The sequence below is a fragment of the Anser anser genome (assembly GCF_964211835.1).
Source record: "Anser anser genome assembly, chromosome: 2".
In the NCBI taxonomy this organism is placed as follows: Eukaryota; Metazoa; Chordata; class Aves; order Anseriformes; family Anatidae; genus Anser; species Anser anser.
Window position 1 is genome coordinate 144319311 of NC_139721.1, and position 23931 is coordinate 144343241.

The window sequence follows — 23931 nt, forward strand, 5'->3', positions numbered from 1 at the left end:
CAAGTAAGAACTATAAAAAACAGGGAGTAGATACTAATACAATCACCCGTCATTATATACACTGCTTGGCGGAGAGTTGTGTATAGATATACCAATATGCTGAACCAAGAGATCTGTGTAGACCATGTGTAGATATAAAACTCCTGCAGAAAGGTCTCACATCTGTCATTGTGCACTGCATGCATGCGAATTCAAAGCATTCGACATTTGTGGAGTCAAAAGCTTCTGTTCCAGCTTTAGGACTCAGGTTATACATATTTGTGTTTTGTCTTTTTTTTATTATTATTATTTTTTTTGTACTCTGCCAGTAGATTTTCTATTTTTTAATGGGCTAGAAAGCAGGTGCTGGATACATTAACTGAATGTGTATGCATGTACACTTGCACACTTTCTTTACAACAGCAGGTACTCAGAGATCTTTCCTTAGTCTAGTAGGGTGAGTTGTGCATCTGTTGATATGATGAAGGATTACTGTGAAGAACTGATGAACCTGGTACATTAATTAGTCCTTCTAGAAATGGAAATTATATATATATATGTATATATATAGAATACGTATGTATACATGGTAGAAGTCTGTCCTAAAAAGGGCACTTGGGTATGGGTACTGCAGGAGTAAATACGGCTAGGCTTATTCTCATTAAACAGCTACAGTAGCTGTGTGCATTGTGCCTCCAAATATTTTCTCCTCTGTCATCTGTTCTTTCTGATTTGGCTTGTAAAGCTTCATTGTCCTGAAACAACATATTTTTCTTTCTTAACAAACTTTCAAGTTGTACTGTATTGTTTGCAGATAGGGTCCAGGAAACATGCCTGAAGTCTGATTACTGTACAGTTTGAGACTGAGATTAAAAACTGTGACGTCTTGCATTTTGACAAATAATTTGCTTTATCAGCCACAGAACCATCATTCTTTAGAGTCAATGTTCTACTGTTTACCTTTCTCCTTTTTTTTGGGGGGGGGGGGGGGGGGGGTTGGTTAGGCTTTTTTTTTTCTTTGATTGCAGCAGTATGTTCAGACTTATGGTGTTCTCACTTTTTGTTCTTTTTTTTTTTTTTTTTCCCCATTTCTTTAAGGGGTAGAATTATACATTATTCTCTAGGTTGGTCTCATTGTCATGGTATCTGGGGTGAGGAGTTTACTCATACAGATTGCAGTCCAGGTTAGGGACTTCTCTTTGTGTTTTGTTGTTGTTTGGTTCGTTGGTTGTTGTCATTCTGTTTGTGTTTTTTTTTTTTTATGATAGTCATAACTAATTTTACATGATTTTACTTGCTGAACACTGAAATTAAAAAGACTGTTTCAATAATAGCTGAAACATCCATTATTTCAGAAAATTTGCACAGAAGGAAAGAGGTGATCTACTCTGCTTAGTGTTTTTTTTGGCTGGTCATGCTAATTTTCAATTTGTCCAGTAATTACGGGAAGTTTTGCTCATGACAGTCTGTGATATTTCTTGCTTGTTTCAACTGGAGCCAAATAGTGAAATCAGGTAGTGGGAAAGTCTGCAGAAGGTACAAAATGGGGAAGCTGTCAGCAATGAAAACGTTCGTGGTGCAAAATGATCTGGGTCAACTGATGAACTCAACCCAAGGTGATAACGCAATTTTTGGTGCAGCCAAATGTCAGCTTGTACATCCAGGAGCAAAGAGCATGGGCCATGCAAGATGCAGAGGACTTGGACCTGAGAAACACTGGCTTCAGAAAAAACTGAGCTCTGTGGTAGGGTGTTCAGCCAGTCGCAACCTCCTGACATGACATGGGGTGGGAAAGCCTGCATAGCTTTGGGGTCTGTAGAAACAGGGGGCTCTTGAGTAATGGTAGGATGACTGCACTCAGCTGGAACTTACCCAGCTGGAACTGCAAGAATTACTCCTCAAAGAATTTGCCCAGTTCTGCTTTCTCCAATTCAAAAAGAATGTTAAAAAATGGTGAGGACCCAGGAAAGCCTAATAGCGAATAGCCTGAGGAGGTTATTTGTCAGAGTACTTGCTCGGTAAGCAGGAGTTCCCTGCTTTAGTCAAGAGCCAGTTACCTGGAAGCGGAGACAAGATGCCCTGTGTTCGGAACCCCTTTCCGTATTTTTTAAATCAAGCTGATTTTGTTTTAAATGTGCTTTATTCTAACAGATTGGTTTGGATTAGTCCCATTACCTGGGTTCCGACTAGTGGGTTCTTCTTAACTTTATCTTGGCTTGTGCACTTTAATTTTCAAGAGGCATGTAAGAATTTGTAATTTTTGCCTCTTTAAAACTTAGAAAATTTATAATAGGACTTTTTGGGATAGTAGCTTTTCTGCTTTTATATCTTACCTGGAAATGAAAAATTTCCAAGGAGAAAGTAACAGACTAGAGATTTAGTTTTATGAACAAAGAACTATTGAACCCTTTGAACTCAAATAAAAGTGGTGTTACTATCCACCTTAATCAATACGAGTGGCTGTTTGGGCCGAGGGTTTTTTATTTCTTTTTGGTTACAGATTTACAAAGAGAATTCTGAGAAGTTTTCTTCAGGTCTTCCTTCAGAGAGCGGCTGCGATGTAATTGTCAGATACGTGTTGGAGAAGAGAGAGCACAGAGGGGAAGATAGCAGTGATGACGGTTTTCAAATAATAATAATACATTTTTATACTGCAGGAAGAAAGCGATTACTGAAAGGTTAGCCCAGATTATTATTCATGAGTTTCCTGAGCTTTTAAACAAATTGTGCAAATGCTCATAATCTCATCATCTTCCGTCTCTCGGAAGGTGCTCAGATCCCCACACGTGCGATAGATCAAGCAAACCTCCAAAAATAGGCAGGCTGTTTGTGCTTGCAGCTCCAGATGATCTTATTATGGCAACTGACTCTGAGTGGAGTTATCTTTGGGCTGCGTGGATCCTTTTCACACCGTTCCTCTTACAGCTGGGAGCTGCTACTGTACCGCAGAATAACCCTCTCCTTTCTGGGCGCCGTGCTTGGGTTTCAAAGCCAAATGCAATTAAGTCATCCTGATTAGATCACCAGAGCCTTCAGTGAAATGTGCTCAGTAACATGCCTGAACTTTCACTGTGGTTCCAAATGAATAATTTCTTGGTATTTGACTTTGCTTTGAAATGTGGAGCACTCGCTTTGCCCAAAGGGGTATCTGGTTTTGTGTAAACATGGAAGGTTTCAGACCATTTGAGGGACACAGATGTGCTAAATTCAGATAATTCAGACATGCTAGAGGTCTGAAGTGCTTCAGCAATGCTTTTAACACCGTTCTGCGTCTGCTTCATCTTATGAAAATTGTACAGATCACAGGCCCTCCTGACGAACAGGCCTGATAGAGCTGGCCCCGCAGCACTCGGTCCCGTGTCACTGCTGTACGCGGCCCCATCTGCATTCAGCACTAGATAGAAAGTCTTCAAGGGCATCTCCCTGCCCTCTGCTCCTGTGGTACATACACCAGATGCCATCAGGGTGGTAGCTGAATGTTGCACAGCATTCAAGGTCGGCTTAGGGAATAGTCCCCATGCGAAAGCTAACATGGGGGCATCACTTAGCAGCAAATGGGAATCCTTGGAGAAAAGAAAACAGCAGCTTGTTTTGAAACTTAGGGGCGCTTTCACACGCTGGATGCTGGTTAGCCACCTTCTGTGGCAATCCCTCCCCTCGTCCCAATGGTTCTTAGCACAATCCACATATGATACGGGAATAGACAGCTGCCAGATGCATGGGATGTTTTTACTTTGTGTTTTCACAGTATCATGGGGATACAAGCCCTAAGAATCACCAATTCAAGAAAATACAGGGAGGAGAAAAGTAATAATGATGAAAATAGAGCTATAAAACTGTGAAGACAAAATATACAGAAGAAATCCCCTAAGCATCTGATATCACCAGCTGCACCTCCTCCTACTTGAAAGGAGTTGGCTCATTTCTTGCGAGCCTCCTTTTTTTGTTTGTTTGTTTTCAATGCTGTAAATTCAGAGACAGTTACTGAGGGATTAATCACTACTCAAATGAGTTAGGCTAGCAGAATTTGACTGCTTGATAATATATGAGAACCAAAATATGTCTCTGAGCTCACCTATGTTGTTGGTAAATAGTAAGCAGTTTTTTTTTTTCTTCTCTAAGATCTGAATATTTATTGGCAAATTAAACCTGTCTCATTGGGTCCTGGGTAAGGCAAACAGTTGCAGCTCAACCTCGAATAGTATGATGGGATTTACTTGCTGTATTTAGCAAGTAAATAAAAGCACGTTAGTGTAAGACCTGATTGTTAGAAACAAAATGGCCACTGAAAATTCAAAGGCTGGTGGTTGTCCACATTCTTTCTTTTATTCCCTGGGGGCATCAAACTAATAACTGATAGTTAACACCAGGCTGGCATTTTGGAGGACTCTTGTTTTAGAAGCCAGGCTGTTAAAGCTACTTATTTGCAGAGTTCCAAGCCTTTGTTTGCAGTTTACACAAATATAACGTTACTGCTTCAGATTTTACGTCAGCTCTCTGCCACTGAATTCAACTATATGAATAGCTGACTTCTTCCTTCCAGCAAAATGTGTACTTCACAGCAAGCAATTTTGTGTGCTTTTCTAAAGCACTCCAGTTAACATAAGAAAATCGAGAAACAGAATGATAGCCTCAAACATAGTTGGCAAACATTTTAGACTTAATGCTGAAATGTGTTTCTTTTGCCAGCAAGTTTACTAAAATTCCTTTCTTTGCAACTACAGTGCCTTAAGAAAGCTGTAGTGCTTGCTACAGAGGTCATATTTATTAACCAGAAAATAGTAATTGGAAAAGAGATAAAGCATGGTCTGTTGCTTTAGAAATTATTCTAAATAATTGGCCAATTTTCAACTGTAAGGAGCTCTAGAAGGATTTTATCCCTTCTACCTCCCCCCCCCCCCTCCATAGCACACTGATAAAAGGGTTCTTGTGAGGTTTCTACTTTTCCAATAGACAGAGGAAATCTAAATTGCCTCTGGGTACTTTCTTAGTTCTAATGAGTTAAGCCTGCTCCGGAAAGAATACACGCAAAATGGAGAGATACAGTTTGGAATTGTGTTTTGCTGTTAATACAGGACGTTGTGAAATAGCAGATTCAGGCATTAGGAATGCAGCACTTTGAGGGTGTAGGTTGTGACTGTACTTGCAGCAATTTGCATAGCATTTTCTGCAGGTCTTTATCGGTGAACTTTTATTGCTATTTCGTTTCCCATGATAAAGAAGTGGAAGACCTCCTTCTGGAAAAAGAAGATTATCTTTATAAATTATGCTGCTCCAAGGAAGTCTTGCCTTCCTGGATCCTACTATTCCATATTTGCAATAAAGATTTTTAAGTTTAGACAGTTACTGCAGAAACATTCGAGTTGGAGGCTGTATTTTTCCTTTCTTGGTGCTGCTGTCAGTTTCTGTGGAACAACATTTGACCGTAGAGGAGATGCACTTTATCTTACTTGAAAATAGCAGATATCTACAAGAATTTCTCAAGTGCTATAATACATTGCAATTGCACTTTTCAAAGACTTTTTTTAGATAGAAAAGCAAATACTGAAAACACTCAGGAAATACCAGATAATATCTAAGATGTGTATGAAGCCTGGGTATGGTCTCGTAAGATGTTCTTAGCTGTGGCCCATGGAGGACTGGATGGCAGTGTAGAAAGTGAGCAGAGACTCTTCACATGCAACTGACTTCTGGCATGTAAATTCAAAGAAGCTATCTCTATTCTTTATATCTCCAATATTATTTTCCTGTATAAGCAGTTGCAGCATTTGATGCAAGCACTGCACACAAGTGCGATTGATCTGATGCCCTCGCAGATGGAAGAGCTGCTGCGCGGTGGGCAAGGGGTCCTTGTTTCTCCCGTTGATTTGCTCTTGCACTGACATGAATCAAATGGCTTGAGAGCGAGCAAAAACTGCTCCTTGGAGATTTTTCAGTGCACTTATCGTACGGATTTAAATACATGCTGCTGTATAGGCAACTCCCATGTGCAGGGTGTGTGGCAGGAGCTATGTTCCAGGGATCTCTGACTGCTGGTGGCCTCCTTCACACCGCTCAGCATGGGGCAATTTAGGAGAGCCCCGTGGCCACCTTCGCTTATCAGAGCTACGAGATGGTTTTTATGGCCTTTGGCTTCAAGCAGCTGAGGATGTTCAAAGTGGTTGACAGCTACTTGCTTTTGTCATCCCTGCAGCTGAAGTCAGGCGTATCCCGTCTTCTAATGTGTGGTCCGGAGTTTGAGGGCTCGTCTGAAAAGCGGTTGGTTCACCTTGCGGAGGTTAATGTTCGGTAGGGGTTTTCTGTGTGTGTGTTTGCTTGGGGTATACATTTGTATACTGTTTGCAAACTGATTTACCTGTTACTTGGACCACGTTGGTAACACACCTTTCTTAGTCCTAGCAGAATAAATACCGTAGCTGGTGTTGCAGACTTTAATAATCTGATATCTATCAGAGTAACTCCAGAGGAAAGCTTTCAAAGGGTAAGTACTGTTTTGTTAGCCCTCATTTTAAATGCTAGCTAATAAGGATTCTTTCTAGACCATAAGTTATCGTTATTTGTCTAATATTTATTAAGGCATAAGGGAAGAGTTACCCACTTTCAGAATAGTTTTTGTTCCAAGTTTCCACTATGTATTTCTTGTAAACAAGACATGCAGGCTCTACTAACTAGATTGAAAGGGCTCATGATGTGAGAGTGTCTTTCCAAATTAGCATTGTCTACAAAATGCTTTTAAGGACATCTGTGTTTTTTGTGCTCTTAGGCCACATAAACATTTTTTTTTTCATTTTTGTTTGCTTTTCAGGCAAGAAAAAAGAAGAAATATATAACCAATTTAGCAACATACTTTTCTGGATGTTCTTCACTTACTTTTTTTTTCCCACATTATTTAGCTTTCTGTCTTTCTTTCATTCCTCTTGATAGAACCATTCCAGTGTTCCTTCTACACAGAAGTTATTTTTGTATTCTTCAATGTAAGCAGTACTGCTGGGGAGCTCTATCTGCCCTTTTGGTTAAACCTTTTTTAAAGAAGGGCCTATCTTTTTTTTTTTTTCTTTTTTTTTCTTTTTTTTTTTTTGTGAAGAGATGATTTTTGGTTTTAAACCAGTCATTCAAGGCATTCATATAAATCATATAATCTAATACTGACTTAGCTCTGGCTCTTTCAAACAAGTGGACACATGCTTATATTTCCCACCGTTGGGTTCTGAAATTCAGCAAATGCCATCCTAACAATTATTACCATTGCTAAACCTAAAATTACTCTATTAGAAAATCCTAAAAGATTATACATTTTCAAACAAGCAAATTTAAATGCAATTTATAGAAAAGATACTAGATATTAGGAAGGAATCTAAAACATTATAACAACAACAAACTGTCCCTCAGTCCACATCCCAAAGGGATCTGTGGAATAATCAATGTCTTGAATTACATCAGTGACTTAGAAGAGATGATTAGGTATTGCTGCTGCTGGGTACTTTTGCTACGCCTTGCCTTCTTCTCCTGTTAGAGCTCTGTCAGATATATGAGTTTATTTATTAACAGCTTCTGAAATAATCAAATGATTAGTTCTTTTTAGAATTCACTGGGTTTTTTTTTCAGAAAAATGAAACAATTTTCTCTCAGCAATGTTGTACATCTTACGCCATTGCCTTATGGGATACTATCAAAATTAGTAACTATTTACTAAGTTCCTGAGATAAATAGAACTGAAAGCTCAGTCAATGCATGTCAGAGCTGATATGATCATCCAATAGGGTTTTTTTTTCCACTTGGCTTTCTTACATTACCTAATCTTCAGTGAACTCCCCTTAACATCTGCTTTCACAGAATTCTCCTTAATCCACCTTCATTGTCAGACTGAGTTTTCTTATTTATTTTTTATAATTATTTCTAGAAATGGATAAATAATGATGTTTATGAGAATTTCAATAAGTAGAGAAAATGACTGATGATGGAAACTTGTTTAAGAAGGTTAAAAGGATATTAGGGTAACACAGTCAATGTGAGTAGAAGTCTGGAATATTTTTATGTCCTCATAATGACTTAAGTATTGCCCCTGGTGCTGCTCAGATCAAACTCTCTCTTTTCAAATTACTTTTGCCCAGAACTTTCAGGATTTAAAAAAGAAAAAAAAGGTTCATCTGACTCTCTTCTGCAGGAATCTGCTGAAAGTTCCTATAGTATGCAATACTTGTCATACACCTATTACCTGCAAGATGAAACATCTTTGCATCTCCTTTCTGTGTGGATGGTAGTAAGAGCTGTATTTCCTTCATAGCTGACTGGAGATTATGTCCCAACTACAGCTGTGTCATCAGTTTATGTTGTGAATGGCACGTAGAGTAGTATAGCATGGCAGAGTATATCTCAGAGTCATCATCTAGCTCAATTAGAATTGATGCAAGCTGCAAGAAAGAAGATAATGATTTGAGGACACTGAAGGTGAAAAAATGCACCTCTACAATGCACTCTAAAATGCTTAATCCTGAGAACAGGAGGTCTTGATGTTTGGAAATAGAGACTATGTGTTTCACTACTGTTTGGATAATACAGATATTTTTCTATCCAACAAAAATGGGCAAGTGAATTAGGAGGAACAAAGACCAAATAAACAAACAAAAAAGATAACCATGGCTGTATGGCCAAAACAGGAATCATTTTCTAGTTTCAGCAGGCAAAACTTACCAAAGAATAGCTGAAGAGGCTATCAACACATCCTTTTACAAAGTTAGGCACCCTCACCCATGCTCAAACACATAAAAAGGACTACTACCACTGCCAGTATATTTCTCTTTGTAAGTTGTTTCCTACAGAAGCATCTGTTGGAAAGTGAGTTAGTCTCAAAAACTTCCTGAAAGAGCAACATATTAAAAACTATTCTTCCTTCATTTTGAATATTTCAGATCCCTTTCTAAGGCTTAGAGACCCTCAAAGAGGGTAACTGTGTAGATATAAAATCCTGGCCCTCCTGTAAAGCCTGTAGCTAAATAAATAAATAATAAAAATAAATAATAAAAATAAATACAAAAATAAATTCAATGAGCTTCTGTGGAGGTAGGATTCATTTTGTGTGTGTACCTCTAAATCCTGGGACACATATGCTCATATAGTTTCAGTAATCAGGCCAGTGGATAGTGCCCAAATAGAAACCTGCATTATGTTCTGGCTGCGGTATTTATTGGGTAGTGAAGACTGTGCCATGTAGCTAGAAAGGACTGAGATGCAGCTTTTTCAAATATTTGTGTATATCCTTTTTGCTTGAACAGATAACATTGTCTTTTGCTGAATTTAGAGGAAAGTGAAGGCACTGAGAAGTATGAGGTCACAATGTTCATGCAAGAGTAGAAGAAACCATGTACTGCTCATCGGGTTTTGTCTACTAAAGGTTACTTCATTTCAAAGTTTTTACTTTTGATTTGATATATTTTCAGAAGTTTTAAGGTATATGCTGAAAGATAAGGAAATCACCAATGAGAAAATGCCATAGAAATTCAAATGTACATACTCTTTTTACTGCATCTCCCTCAGATATCCATAAGGTGTACCTATTGTCTATCTATTAGGCTTGCTTTCTCTTTATTTCTGATAATTTGTCATTTATGAATGGTGTTAATACTATAACTATAAAGAAAGCTTTTCAATGAACAAAGATGTTAAAAAAAAAGAAAGTAAAGATTCCAACATGGGAAAGGTTTAAGCATTTGAAGAGAAGACATGAACAATACAAGGAAAACAAGATTTTAGAAAGACATCTCTCTTTGTAGCTCAGGAGAGTAAGAATTGCACATTCCTTTCTACATGACTGTGCTGTCTATCTCCTCCCCCATTTTCTCCTCTGAAAAACCCTAAACTGTATTGCAAATTATTATCCACTGGCGCAGGGCCTGGATCCCTTACAAGTTGGAAACCATTTTATATGCTGTAGATTCTTTTCGGTTTTAAAGCCCTTTGTTGGCTTGTGAACAATAATGACATCAACTCTTGAAATCCAAATCAAGCTCTATTCCCTGTTCTGTAAGTCTTGTAAAGCCAGTAGCATCCGTGTATTGTTTCCAAATGGGATAAGTTTGAAATGACATTTCAGACGAATGAGCCGATGTTATGGTTTGTTTTTTATTGATTTTTCATCATATCCTTTAAATGTGAGTAGATAACTTTAAGAAGTAGGTTTTGCGATATATGATAAAACATGTTGCAATAAGGACATTTGAACAATATATAATACTTGAATCTCTCTCGCTCTATGTATATGTAAACCCGAAACTGAAATTAATGTTTAAGCTTCCTTATCAATAAAAAACATAACAGTGTTGTTTTGCAATAGCGATGTGAAGATAATTTTCCATAAGCTAATGTTGGCTGGCATTAATTAGCCACTTATATCATAGCAGTGATATCTGATTGTATGAAAACTAAGATGTACTCAGTACCTTGCAGAGGCTCACTGTTTGTATATAGCATTATATGTTCTTAATATTTATCTCACTAATATGAAATAACTGATGTTATGAGATGATAAGACTGACTTATTCAGCTGGATTCCACTCTAATTACTCTATGTGCTATTCAGGTGTTAGCTGGTTATGTTGCACAAAGGCATTTTTGAGCTCATATCTCTTATAATTGTGTAGATGACAGCTGTGTGTTTAAGGAAGGATGGAAGATAATAAATTCAGTTAATAATAAGATAGGGTAGGCTTTTTATGTCTGATGTTGTTGTTCAAAATTTCTGGTGTTCTAATAAAAAACTAGAAGACTGCCTAACAAAACCTCAATACTGCGCTGAGACTCTGTGACCCTTAGAAGATGTTAAGAGCAAACTTAATGTGGTTTATAAATATAATAGTTTTCTGTAACAGTTTTATTGGCAGTGTGCTGGAAACTGTTCATGAGTTAATTATTACTGAAGTCTTGTAAGGTAGAGAGGTATTGTGAACTCTTAGATGGTATGCCAAGGGCAGGAAAAGTGTTTTTTTGTTTGTTTTTTTAAGGACTGAAATGGGAGCCAGGGCTTGGTAACTCTTGGACCATAGAAAGCTGTGACTGGACATCTTTCCAGACCTGCTTAAGCAGGAAAGGATTTTGAATTTTTTGGGTGGGAGAGGATTAGAGCATCTTTGCAAGATTACTGCTGTGCATAGCTTACAGTGCATAAGAAAAAAGATCCACCCTGTGGTCACGGGAATCTTGATTAGTGGAAGTTTTCAAAGAATGTTTTAATATATGAAAAAAATAATTGGTAAAAGAACATCTGACGAAGAATAGGGCTGTCACTACAGTTCTGTATTGATTCATCTTACCTAGATTACCCTTTAGTGTTCTCTAAATTGTTTCTCCACTACAATCTGTTTTCTTAAAAGAACTTAGGTCCACTGAAGTACATAAATGACGTAGTTTATGGCTTTCCCTAAGAGCTGAGCACCAATGCAGGCTACTGGGTGCAGTTCTGTAGCACCATGACACGGGTAGGTCCTATATCTGACTCTTGCCTAAAGTTTTCTAGGTTGGTAGTTAAAATGGCAGTTTCTGGCAGAGACCTGCAGTTTTCATCATTTGGAGTTGTGGGGATGAAGCTCTTAGAAAACCTGGTGTTATTAAGTCTTATAGGGGAGTCCAGCAGAAAGGTAGAACAAAATTTGCGTACAGCCACATTTTTCATTATGCTTTCTTCTAAATATTGCCATTTAATTATCCTTTTTTTTTTTGGCGGGGTGGGGGGGAGGAAAAAGCAACTTTTTTAACCTTGTCATTTTGAATAAGAAATAATCCAAATTTTGATCTTTTTTTTTTTGATCACTTTGAATAGCTTTTATAAGGTTTAATTGGATGAATTGATCACAACTTAGAAAATCACGGACATTTAGTCAATAGTGAAGGCCAAAATGAAGTCAAAAAGAAAAAAAAAGAAACTTTTATAAAAGAAACATTACAATCAAATCAGAGCAATGGAAGATGACACCACCATGTGTTTTTCAGCGTTTCAGAGGATGGTTTTCTCAGTAGACCATCAGTTGTCATTGCATTCACCATACAGTGCTTTTCAGTGATGGCTATTTTATTAGCCTATCTAGCCAACTCTATCATTCTTTCTTTTCAAAATACTGGAGACAGCTCATGAAAATCTTTTTCTTCTTAGGTCATCACTGATTCGTTATTCTTTTATAAAGATTCATAATAGTTTTTCGTTGTTTATCTTCAGCAATGTAATGTGATTCCAAGGAGAGATGATAATGATAGGAGGAAGGGAATGAATAATAAGAGAGACAGACTATTGGAAACAAAGATAGGGTGTTCGTCTAATTGTCTCCAGTTCTGACTGTGAGACAGTTACAGAAAGATAGTAGAGAATATTCTTGCCATTTAACTTTGTGAAGTAATGTTTAAACTGTTAGATTCTTCAGGTATGACATGTATGTGGTTGAAAACCCCTAATTGAACCCTTAAGTCAAAGTTGCTCAATTCCCCTCAAATCTTACCAGAATTAGTAGGCGGCAAAGTGTTTTCTTTATGGAGGTACCTCCCTGTAGACTCATATCCCTCACTAAGCAGCCAACTTTGAGATTTTCAGCTACTTTTTTTTTTTTTTCTGTACAATGTAGGCATTTCACATATGAATTTTGCATCGTTAAGTAATGATGCAGGTTCAGGTGCAGAGGTTCAAATCAGGTTCAGATTACCTTAAAGAAACTAGATCCAATCATCTTTTTTTTTCACCTTGCACCAGTCTGATTCTTCCTGTTACTTTGCACAATGATGTTCGGATAACTGTACAAGAGGGCAGACACATCATAAATACAAGAATTACTTCTTTCATTTATTTCCTTGACTACTTTTATCTATGATGTGTCAAGGGAAGGGGCTGATGAGCACTCATTACTTAAGGTGTTAGGACACAGTGTTAAAGAGTATTCTGGTCCAAGATCAAAGAAATAATAAGTTCATGCCTAACTTTGTTTAAATATTCTCTTGGACTTCTCATATTCTTAATTATGTGCATAAATACATGATGGAACCAAGGCTGAAATGTACCATACCCCATGGGATCTTGCTTTAAAAAAAAAAAGAAAAAAAAAAAGCTGTAAGTCATGTTAAGATGAACAAGTGAAGTGATTTTTTTCCTTCATACTAGCCTTGTAACCTGGAGTATAGATACAACATGGTGTTTTGATATAACATTTCCACATGAGTGGAGTAACAGCAAAAGAGAGAAGAATAAATGACCCCAGAAAACTTCAGAACCCCTTGATTACCAAACCATTTCACAGGTATAACAATTTTATATCCCTTCAAATTATGGTTTGGAATATGACCTGAATTCCCTTGATATGTTTTAAAAGTTGTCTTGTTCTAGTTGTTTTATTTTAAGGTTCATTAAATATTACATAAATTTATATAAAATCTATTTTTTGCTTTAGTCATCACTGAAAATTAAATGAAACACGAGTTTTTAGGATTTTTTTTTGACAAAAGTGAGAAAAAGAAACAACAATGGAGAGGAGATTCTTTTTCACTTTTTTGTTGTTTGGAAATTTTCAAAAATACAGTTTGCCAAGTTAACACGTGTCATTTTCAGCTGTGATGTTCAGTGAGTGGGAGGCAAAGAACATGCACAGTTTGAGGGATGCTGTAGCCGTGGAGTGTGATAGAAAAGGTAAATCCTGAAACATAAGAAGTCCTAATGTTTTGTGCAGCCCTCTTCCTTTGTTCTCGTCTCTCTGACTACATTCCTTGTTTACATTTGACTGGTCTTTTTGTTTCTGTGCTTCCTTTTGGACCCCTTGTCTTTGGCCATCTCCATTTTCTCAGCAGTTGTCTAACTGCCTTCTTGCAGGTTGCTTGGAGTTAATCCTGTACGTTTACTTTGTATTTTGATGTGATGAGACTCACCCTTTCCATTCTTTGGCAGGTATTTGTGCACTTAAAATTTCTGTTAGAAGAGCCTCTGTGGTCTGAGCCCAACTGAGCTACCATCCTGACTTCTCCCGTTGTTGAAAAACATCAGTATCTTGCACCCCTCCTACAAAACCATTGTGTGCAGGAAATAGGTAGTTGATCCTCATTTCCTTCCCTCAGTTTCAAGTAGTTTAAGAGGACTTATGAGTCAGCATCTTGTTTCATCATGTATCATCATCTACGTACTCATATCTAGCCCTTTGTGTTTTCGTTATCATTTCCCTCCAGCGTCGGCTGATTGCATGTCTCTGCAGGATCTCACCAAGAGCTTGTAAACCTAGGGAACGCTAATTGGCATCGTAATGGCCTGGCTCACCCGACTTTGCTTCATACCAAACCTGTGCATTTCTCTAATTTTAGCCACTTCCAGTCTCTCAGCAGCTGTGTCATCTTCCTGGGCGACCCGTGATAAATGCAATGTGTTTAATGTATTCTGCCTTTATAAAGACGTCCTTTTTGAAGTCCGTCAGGAGCATAAATCAAATGGCTATTACGGGGGGGGGGGAAGAAGGGGGAAAGCCTAGCATTTCTCCACTTTTGCGGCACTGCCAGTACCTCAGTGAAAAGGCACTTTGAATTGTATCAGCACTGCCAGCAAGAATGGCAGGGCTGCGTTCCTGCTGTGGGAGCACATTGCGCTCCCAACACCATTCTGTGACATTATTTCAGGCTGACTCAGGGGGACAGATGTCTCCTACTAAATCATCAACACAAGTGTCTCAAGCATCTGCTTTTTCCTTTGGAGACTTAACATTTCAGTGTTCAACAGGCCTGATCCTGCTTAAAGTGGTGAATACTTTCCTTTGATCTGCTTAGCAAGCAGATCCCACAAGGCAGCCTTACAGTTCGTTCACCCTTGTTTTGAAGGGCCCGGAATAATGACTAACACAGTCAGTCAGCCTCGAGATATTAATCCTTGTCCTCCCTAAGTTACTGCATGCTAACCCTTTGGATACTGTCTTGCAAGCAGTGTTCACCAGACATTTCTCAGGACTCCGTTTGATGACATTCCCTGCATTCCTGGCATCTTTGCTTTCCTCCTATGACTCTTAGCTTTCTACACCTTTTCCCAGGGCCACTGCTCACTCCATTTAGGTTTAAAGTTCAAAAGCAACATGTTTGGCAGCTGTTTCTTTTCTCCCTGGTACCTTTCTCATTACAGTAGAGATTGGCTCCTGAAATCCATTTTTCTCCATGTAACATCCCGTCCTGCTCGTGCCTGCAGTTTATGGGGCTGTGCAACCATTCGTTAGCTGTGTGCAGTGTCCCAGCCCCATTTTCCACTCTCCTCTTTGGCCTCTAACATTTTCCACTTTTCCCCAGAAGAAATTACTTAAGTTCTTTTCTTGATTTTCTCCATATTGCCTTTATGTCTCTACCTGCCTCTGTTAATCTGTTTCTTTCTCTGTTAACCCAACCTTGACAAGAGTTGGTACCACTTCTATTCTGGCTATTTTATTTACAGCTCATGAAGACTTAATACCAGTTTCAGTAGGAGCCTCCCTTTGGTGTCAGACAGCAAAAACCCCTGTCATTCTTCCCCTCGCTGGGCCAGGCCCACCTCATGTAGGTCACCCTCATGCTTGTGAAGCTGGTCAAGTGCTGCTCATTCAAACCAGCTGAGGATCTCATGTACAGGTGTGAAGCCACAGGTTCTGCACAACTCCATTTAGTAGGAGGTGCAGGATCTTATCTGCTGGCCAGCAGAGGTTGCTCAGAGCACGTCAGTTGAGTGCTCAGTTCTCTACAGCTCTTTAATTCTTAGTGAGTCCCATCCAAAGTTTTCTAATCTTATGCGGGATTTGCTTCAACTTCCTATTTTTCCCCTCACATGGGTTATTCGCTGTGATGCCTCCTATCTGTGGTACAATGGTGGAGTCAGCAAGGGAAGCAGGAGTTGGGGGATTGTCACAGGTGCCCGTACCCTTGCTGCATTTGCAAGTCGCAAAGCAGTCTTTGAATTCATTTCCCATCGTTGGGCACTATATATATCTACATGCATGCCTGCAGTTGGAAAAAAAAAAAAAAAAAGAAAGAAAAGAAAAGCTCATCTACAATCTAGGAGGAAATGAAGAAATAGATCATTACTGTTTTCCCTCTTTAAATACCCTTGAGGTCATCAGACTGCTGATGAAGGCATCAGTGTGGTGTTGAGTTTGGAAAGGAATATAGAAAGTTAAGAAATATTTTGGAAAGTTCCAAGTGAAGCCATGCTTCAGGTTTGGAGTCAGACCCAACTGTCTTCAAATTTCATTCATAATAAGGTCTTTACGTGGGCTGCAGTAATGGTCTTGATTAAATTTCTCCAATATGGGCATGTCTAGATCTCCTTAGGGTGATCCAAAGTTTGCTGTATAACACTATGGAGGCCTCTTCTGCCTCCTGGTGCCACCTTGTGCAGGAGTCAGTGGATCCTTCTGCTGCACTACTGTTGTCACTCTGTGTTTGTGTGTGGTTCATTTTTTTTTTTTTTCTGCCAGTCTCTATTTATTCAGAGATTGCTGACTCAATCCTGCATCACACAGAGCACATCTCAGAACAACTCTGGTAAGAGGAGGGAGGGACTTCTGGATCTAGGTGGACCAGTTTTATATATTCTAACTATGAATCCTCATCCAACTATTTGCTTTAGAATTAAAATAAACACATTGTTATGATAAAGGAGGGGGAGAGCAGCATTTTCCCTGAATTAGGGGCAGGGGGGGGTTGCTGACTTTGTCAAGCATCCTCATTTCCTTACCCTCCCTTAGGTTGGAATGGATGTTACACTTCCTTTGGGAGTAGGAAAGTCCAGAGAAAGAGGATGCAATTGTAATTCCCCACTAGGGTGAAAGGGTTTAAGGAAATTGAGTAGCTCAAATTGGTTTTACGCAATAGCTTTAGGAAAGGCAACAGATGAACACTTTTGATTCTGCCATTCGGCAGAGTAATGTCCCTTCCAAAGTGTGGTCTTGAGATGTGATGCAGACCAAATCTCCAGCAGACATGCACCAGAATTTTTGTCATTTGGATGTCTCACGTGTTTGGCATTGAGATGGGATTTTGTCCTTAGAAAATCCATAGCTTTTTTTTTTTTTTTTTTTTTTTTTTTTAAATCGGAGTAGTTTAATTAAAGGTCAGACAGAACTTTTTAGGTTTCTGGGGTGGTGACATTATAAAAGAAAGAAAAAAATGTAATACAGTTTCAGTATTACTCAAACATTAGCAACAGACTGTTTTGTCTGTGTGGTTTGGAATTGGAATCCATCCAGTTGTTGCCGGAAGGCTACATTTAATTTGTACTGTTTGCATAAATGGCTTATTTGTAAAAATCACATTTTACTTGAACAATTCTAAATGATACATTTCTCATGGGGAAAAAAATGATCTATTGTTCACTTTAAATAAAACAGTACTGCCCTTCCAAAATATCCAATAGACAAAGTCATGAAAAATCTGAGTATACTTGTATGTTGCTTATCTCATCCCAAGAATCAACTCTCCTATGCCCGTATTCCCTAGGTTTGTAAAATTCAAAAGATTCTTTGAATTAGTCTCTTAATTATGATGTTGGCATTATAATTACTTGCTAAGTAAGATTCCTTAACAATAACGTCCTTGTTATCAAAGCAGTTGTGCTCCTTTGCCCGGTGCGAATAGTTGCACGTTCTGATCGGGGCAGGAGCAGTTGTCGTGGGAGCCTGGCGCTCGCTGGGAGAGGAATCCAGTGCTCAGATAAGGTTGTTTAGGGCACTGTGCAAAATCTCTTCTACCCCCACCTCCAGCCCATGGGGCAAATGTAGACTAAGGAGAATATAAGACGTCTGCCTATAAGGACTCAAACATCAGTGGGCAATTTTTCCTCCAACTCGCATCTCATTCATGTGCTGGGGAAAAGATATTTGTTTGTTTTTTTTGGCCTTTAAACCCATTTTAGCACATTTTCACAGTGTATATTCTTTAAGATCAGATGTGGAATAGTAAAAAGACATGACTGGAGAATACTTTTTAATCATACCACAGTTTATCTTTTACTCTTTTGAAAATTGGTTTCATCAAGAATAATGTAATATTTCTAAGTTCTGATTAAAGGATTCCATGTCTTTGTAGTAAGTGAGAAACCAACACAGTGTTGCAATGACTGTTGCTAACTCCAGCCAAGAGTTGTATCATTGCTTTGGAAGAATGCATATTTTGCCACTTCTTGTCAGATATGGTTGCTAGATATACATTTGAATCTGTGTGGCTAAACTCTCTCCCATTCTCTTTTACCAGAGGAACATTTCCCATTTCTTTGACATACCACCATAGGTAGCATTTCTGAACTGAGTCCAGCAAAGTTTCTGAGAATATTGCATATTAACTATTGATAGAACATGTTGTTCCCTAGCACATATGCCTTTCCTTTACTATTTTTCAGTGCTCTCTTCTCTTCTCTTCTCTTCTCTTCTCTTCTCTTCTCTTCTCTTCTCTTCTCTTCTCTTCTCTTCTCTTCTCTTCTCTTCTCTTCTCTTCTCTTCTCTCTCAGCATACCTTCAATATGTAGAGGTTATTCTCTTTTAATTCTATTGTTCTCCTTTTTCCTTTCCTGTTAACAATTATCTCTCCCCCTCCCCTTCTTTTCTCTCTTTGATCCACAGGTTTTGCAGTGCATGTTGGTCTCCCTTCATTCAGAACTTGACATTCAAAGGTACTTGATGAAAATTGAATCCTCTCAGAGAGTTAGTACTGTACTTTCTTTTTTCTGCACTCTGCTGTGGATTGAGTTTGTTACCTTTTAACTGTGTGTGGTTTGCATCACAACTAGTGTTCTCAAATAAATAAAGATCTGCATGCTTTTTCCCTCTGAAGGTGGTGTCATTCGTATAGATTAATTGCATATGGGAGTGTGATGCATCCTTTGATGATTTTTTAATTCTGATTTTTCCTTTAATAGCATGATAGACATGAAGCCCACACTCTTGTCCTAGATAGATGTTTTGAAATCCACCAGCATTTGGTGGGAGGTCATATATAAATAAGTGATCGCTACCAGCTGTCCCAATTCTAACTTCATTTATGTATTTATTACACATTTGGAACAGAGTTGAGGGATAAAAGTCTTTCTGCAAAGTTAAGGACAGATCTGTGGATGCAGGGGCAAATATTTCCGTATTTGATGTGCAAAAAAGCTTGGTTTCCAACTTGCAAATTGATCTTTTTGTGGGAATTTAAGTTGAAGGAATACACTTGCTGCAGATCCAAATGGGATAATGGCCGGAGAGCAGTATAGTGGGCCCAGCTAAAATATAAATTAACATTTAAAAGACCCTCCATTGAGAAGATGTTAATGTTTCACATGTGCCTCTGCATCTTGGGGCAGCGCTTTCCTTTCCTGACATCATCCCCTGCTGTCATGCAGATTTGGAAGTGTTTCCCTTTTGCTGCACCTTGCATCTCAATGTAAGGGGGGCTGACATGAGGCCCCAACTCTTCAGAGTTGTTGTTCAGATAGCCTGTGCACCTCTCAAGTTGCCTGTATCTCATCTCTTGGTCTATTGAGCTCCTCTTCCATTCCTGTATGACTTGTCACGTGGATGTCTGCTGCAGTAATGTTTTTTTTCCATTGGTGTAGTGAATATGCACACACCTTTTAGACACGTATGTGCTACTGCGTGTTTTTTTTCTGCAGTCAAAAGAACAACCGCACAAGTGCCAGGGTAACACGTGTTGCAAATAAGGAAGGAGGCCTCCGAGCATGCACTGTGTGCAGCAACTTATTTGCACCTGATTTGTCACTTCCCCACTGGGTTTGTTTTGACTTAGAAAATGGAAATGAACCAACAAAAATGCTGACCACAGGGAAGAGTGGGAGAGGCAGAGGTGTGAGGAGCAGTGAGGCTTCTCCCTCGTGTGCTGAGGAGGTGGCCTGGAGGGAGGGAAGAAGGAGCACAAGGGCATGGTGACAAGTCAGCAAGAAGGATGAGAAGCTCAGCTCTTGCACAGCATCCCTCCTTCCCCTCCTCGGGACAAGCAGACCCGTCCCTCCTACTCACCAGCCCCAGCGGTGAGGTCTTTTTTTTTTTTTTCGTTATTTCTAAAATAGCATGTTAATGAAGAACTCCTTTTTCACTTTTACGAACACAGAAAAAACAGGTTTTTCCAGGACAGCTTTGAGCTGGAGCCTGCACCGTGTTCCTTTGCTTTGGGAAACAGACACCACGAAAACAGACCCTCCTCCTGTTTTCCCTAGGCACATGTGTGGGAGAAAAGGGATGGGTAGATAATCATTTTGTTGAATCAGAACACACCATCCCCTAGGTACATCTAGGCATCTGGTATTTATTCTTTTTTTTTTTTTTTCTTTCTCTCCTTTTTGCATGTGGTTTTAAGCACGTAAGGATCTTTCCCCTTTAATCAGCATAATGACAGTTTTTGTTTAAATCATCCCTTTTCATCTTGAGCGTTCTCATGACAGTTCTGGGGGTTGTGTAGGTAGGAGTTACCTCACCCACTGCTGATGAAATGCAGCCACCTCCTGGATGGAACAAGGGGTCATTCTGTCCCATGAATGCTTCACAGTAGGGTTTTTAGGAGGGAAAAGAGAAACAGCTTCCAACTGAAGCTGCCATAAGATTTTAATTAAGACAAATGTTGGTGTCCAGGCTGAAATTTACAGATAACTTACTTAAACAAAGTAATAATAAACTGAGGCGATGGTGCAAGAATATGAGAGAGACTGGGAAAGAACAGATTTTGCTGTAAGCAAAATTGATGGGGCCATGGAAGGCTCTGCAGAGAAAAATGGTGAGGTGATCAGTCACTTTTTACATCTAGCTATCACATACAAATAAATACTTCATATCACATTAGAATAAAGCAGAGAGACATATGACTTTATTTTAAAATGAAAGATTTCTTTCATTCAGTGTGATTTTTGCTTATTACCAGTGGGTGACTATTTGTTCTGTCTGTCATTTTACTTTAATTTCCACCCTAAAACCTCAGACTGGCATTTGTAAAAAGAAAAAGTCCCGGGATTCGGGTAGAAACATACTGAGAAATATTTCTGTGCTTCAGCAAGGATGACTTGGGTTTTTTTTGTTTTGTGTTTTATATTTCGTGTATTCAAAAGAGATGCCACAGCATGTTGCATATTTCAGTCTGGACTTGTCTGGACCAATTAAGCTGCTCTTAGACGGGCTGCTGAGTTCCTGAGGGCAACATTTTCAAATGCAAGTTCCTCCAATTAAACATCTGAATAAGAGGTCTGGCAGTGTAAGTGCTGAGCACCTACAGCTTTTATTGCGCCTAATGAATATCTTTACTGCAAACACACTGCTTTCCAGAAAAACAGGCTTCAATGCATCTGGGTGCTTACAGTTAGGAACCAAAAATTGAAAATGTTGCTCCGTGTTAGTCCTTTATACCAGGGTTGCATGAAAAATTCCCCTGCTAACTTGGAGGATCACCTTTCCGAAGCGTGAGCCACGGTGCTGAGCGGGGAGCGCAGGAGTCGGCAGCCTGTGGACGCCCTGCTCGCTGATTCACCGGCCTCGGGATTAAAAGAAATGGGTTTTGGCGGCTCGCCACAGCAGGGAGCACGCAGCTGGCCACCAACGGGAGCTAGCAAGGCTCCTGGGAAAACGTGCAGATTTTTCGGATGATTTGGATATCATTCCAGCCTAAAAATACGGCTGATAGATCCTGACACATAATTAGATGTGGTTTTTATCTGCCAGGTGAAAGAAACGGTGATCAGCATCAGTGAATACAGGGAGTGGTGATAAAGATCCTGCTACAAGCAGAGTTTTGCCTTCAGATAAATTCACAGAAAGGAGTAAAACCACCACTCGGTGTGGCACCTCTCGTTAGCCGCCTTGCCGGGATGCCACCTTGCTGAGACTGAATGCCACCAGGATTTGGTGCAGCACCTTCCTGTGACCCCCGGTGCCACAGGCTGAGTTATCTTCTCCTGTGCTTTCTTTTACATTTCGTGTTTGGAATACGTAACTTACAGCCAGAGACACCCACTAGCACTTGGTCAGGTGTCAGGAATAGCGTAAATAACACCCACAGCATATTCATGGTGCTGAGGGGCAGTTGCCCTCCTGCACTCTTCAGCCCTCGAGAGCAGGGCCACTGTCTCAGCATGGTACCGTTTCCAGCTGAAGGAGTCCAAAAGGAACATGCCATAGGATTTTCCATCTCATAATTGTGAAATAATGCATGGTGAAAAGGGAGCTTGTCATGAAAGACGGTTTTATGTTGCATTCAGCTGCTGAATCACGTCCCCACCCCAGTTCTCCCAGACCAAAGATATTTCTCTTTTCACAAGTGAAAATCTTTTACAGGAGGCTTAGCCCGTTGCCTTTGTGTGCCTGTATGTGTGTGTTAGAGGGAGTATCCAAATGCATTCACTGCATAGAGGCAAAACAAACTTTATGTAGGTGTGTAAGAACATGTGGACAGTACCCGTTTTCTCTCCAACAACGGTGCGTCCCTAATAGCATATCCAGTCAAGTTAAAACCTTGTAGTGGTTTGGTTATCATATAGGACCCAAAGACTCCGTATCTTTGGGAGAAGCAGGCTCTTCCTTAAGACAGCCACAATTCGGATCTGACACAAATGGGATGAAGAAATATTATTGTTATGGTAATAAGAGCACATGTGCTGTGACAATAATTCAGAGTTAATAAACTCATCATACGTTAAATGCAGCCTGTCTAAATGCACATTTGCAGTCTGTCACACATCCAGTAGTCATCTCTGGCACAAGTCACAGGAGAAATAGTTTATCTCTAAGTCCAGAAAAACAGGTTTCCATTTTTCTTTTAATTTTTCTTCTTCTTTTTTTTTTTTTTTTGAAATGTCAAGAAGACACTTAAATGTTTGTTTTGTTTTGCTTATGTTCAGTGTGTTCTTTAGAGCACATGCTTAAAAAAGAGGTATTTTACTAGGGCTGTACTATTTTTTGATGTCTTTGTTTACCATTTGCACACTGCCAGGAGTGCTGGCAACTCTGAAGATGTGTGTGATAATATTCTTCTCCTAAAGAGATAACTTTCTGTCAAGATAAAGTTCCTGGAAGTTCCTGAAGACAGGAAATATATTTCATCTCTTGATCAAGAGATGAAATTAAATCCTTCTTCAGGTTTAGGGGACATAACCTACCTTTTTTTTTTTGTTGTTGTTGTCTCTGGAAATGCATTAAGCAAATTTACAGGAGAGATTTTTGAAAAGGTAATGAGTGAAAACAATTTGTATATATAGATTAACATGGTGAATAACTGTAAAATGAACATACGATGTTATGAAGAGCAGAGCAATAGCACTGGGTAGACCAAAGGATGAGGGGATTCATGGAGGCAAATGGGAGAAGGGGAGCACAAGTAGCAGCTTGCGGGGCTCTCAAAGAGGGATGTCTCTGGTGTGACTGCTGGCTGTATGGCCAGCGCTTTTCCTTAGTCAGGCACCTTCTGGTTTCACTGCTCGTTATTTGAAATTTTACTGCATTTAGAGAGCCCTGGACTTTTTTTGAATCTTTTTCGAAGTCAGTAAAACTACAGCAGACACATGAGAAGTACATACTTTGGACAAGCTGTAGCAGGCAGACGTCAGTCGTGAGGCATGATTAACCGTGGTTTTAATTCTTGATCAAATCCCAAGAGCAGTTAGAAAATACTGGATCTTCCGTAACTGCTACCTCCATGTGTTATACTCAAATATATACTCGGAAAAGGTTACAGAGATGTATATCCTTGCATACTACGAAAGTTTAATAAAATAGTAATCGCAGAGCAATCTGTAATTATATATAAGATTTCACCAGAATTTCCATCTTATTTTGGCCTTTCCTTTTTGCTGAGTTTCCTACCCAGTGTTAGAACAGACAAGATCTTTTTATCAGAGAAGTCCTCAAGTAGGTTAAGCTCTACTCAGCTGGCTGAAAAATCAGGCTCATTGCACAAAAAAAACATTCAGAGGGATGCCTCCTAACATATAGCTGTGGGGAGAAGACCATTGCTGACTGA

General features: G+C 39.3%; 1 protein-coding gene and 1 long non-coding RNA gene across 12 annotated transcripts in view; one reads left to right on the top strand and one right to left on the bottom strand.

Annotated features, from left to right (window-relative positions):
* The window catches only part of KIAA1217, a 240377-nt gene that overhangs the window by 113882 nt on the left and 102564 nt on the right, over nt 1–23931 (top strand). The gene's annotated exons all lie outside the window — the stretch shown is intronic.
* LOC310893994 lies at nt 1222–14441 on the bottom strand. Its single transcript, XR_014579466.1, has 2 exons — nt 11475–14441; nt 1222–11318 (listed from the first exon to the last, which is right to left on the bottom strand). It is a non-coding gene; the product is annotated as an uncharacterized lncRNA (long non-coding RNA).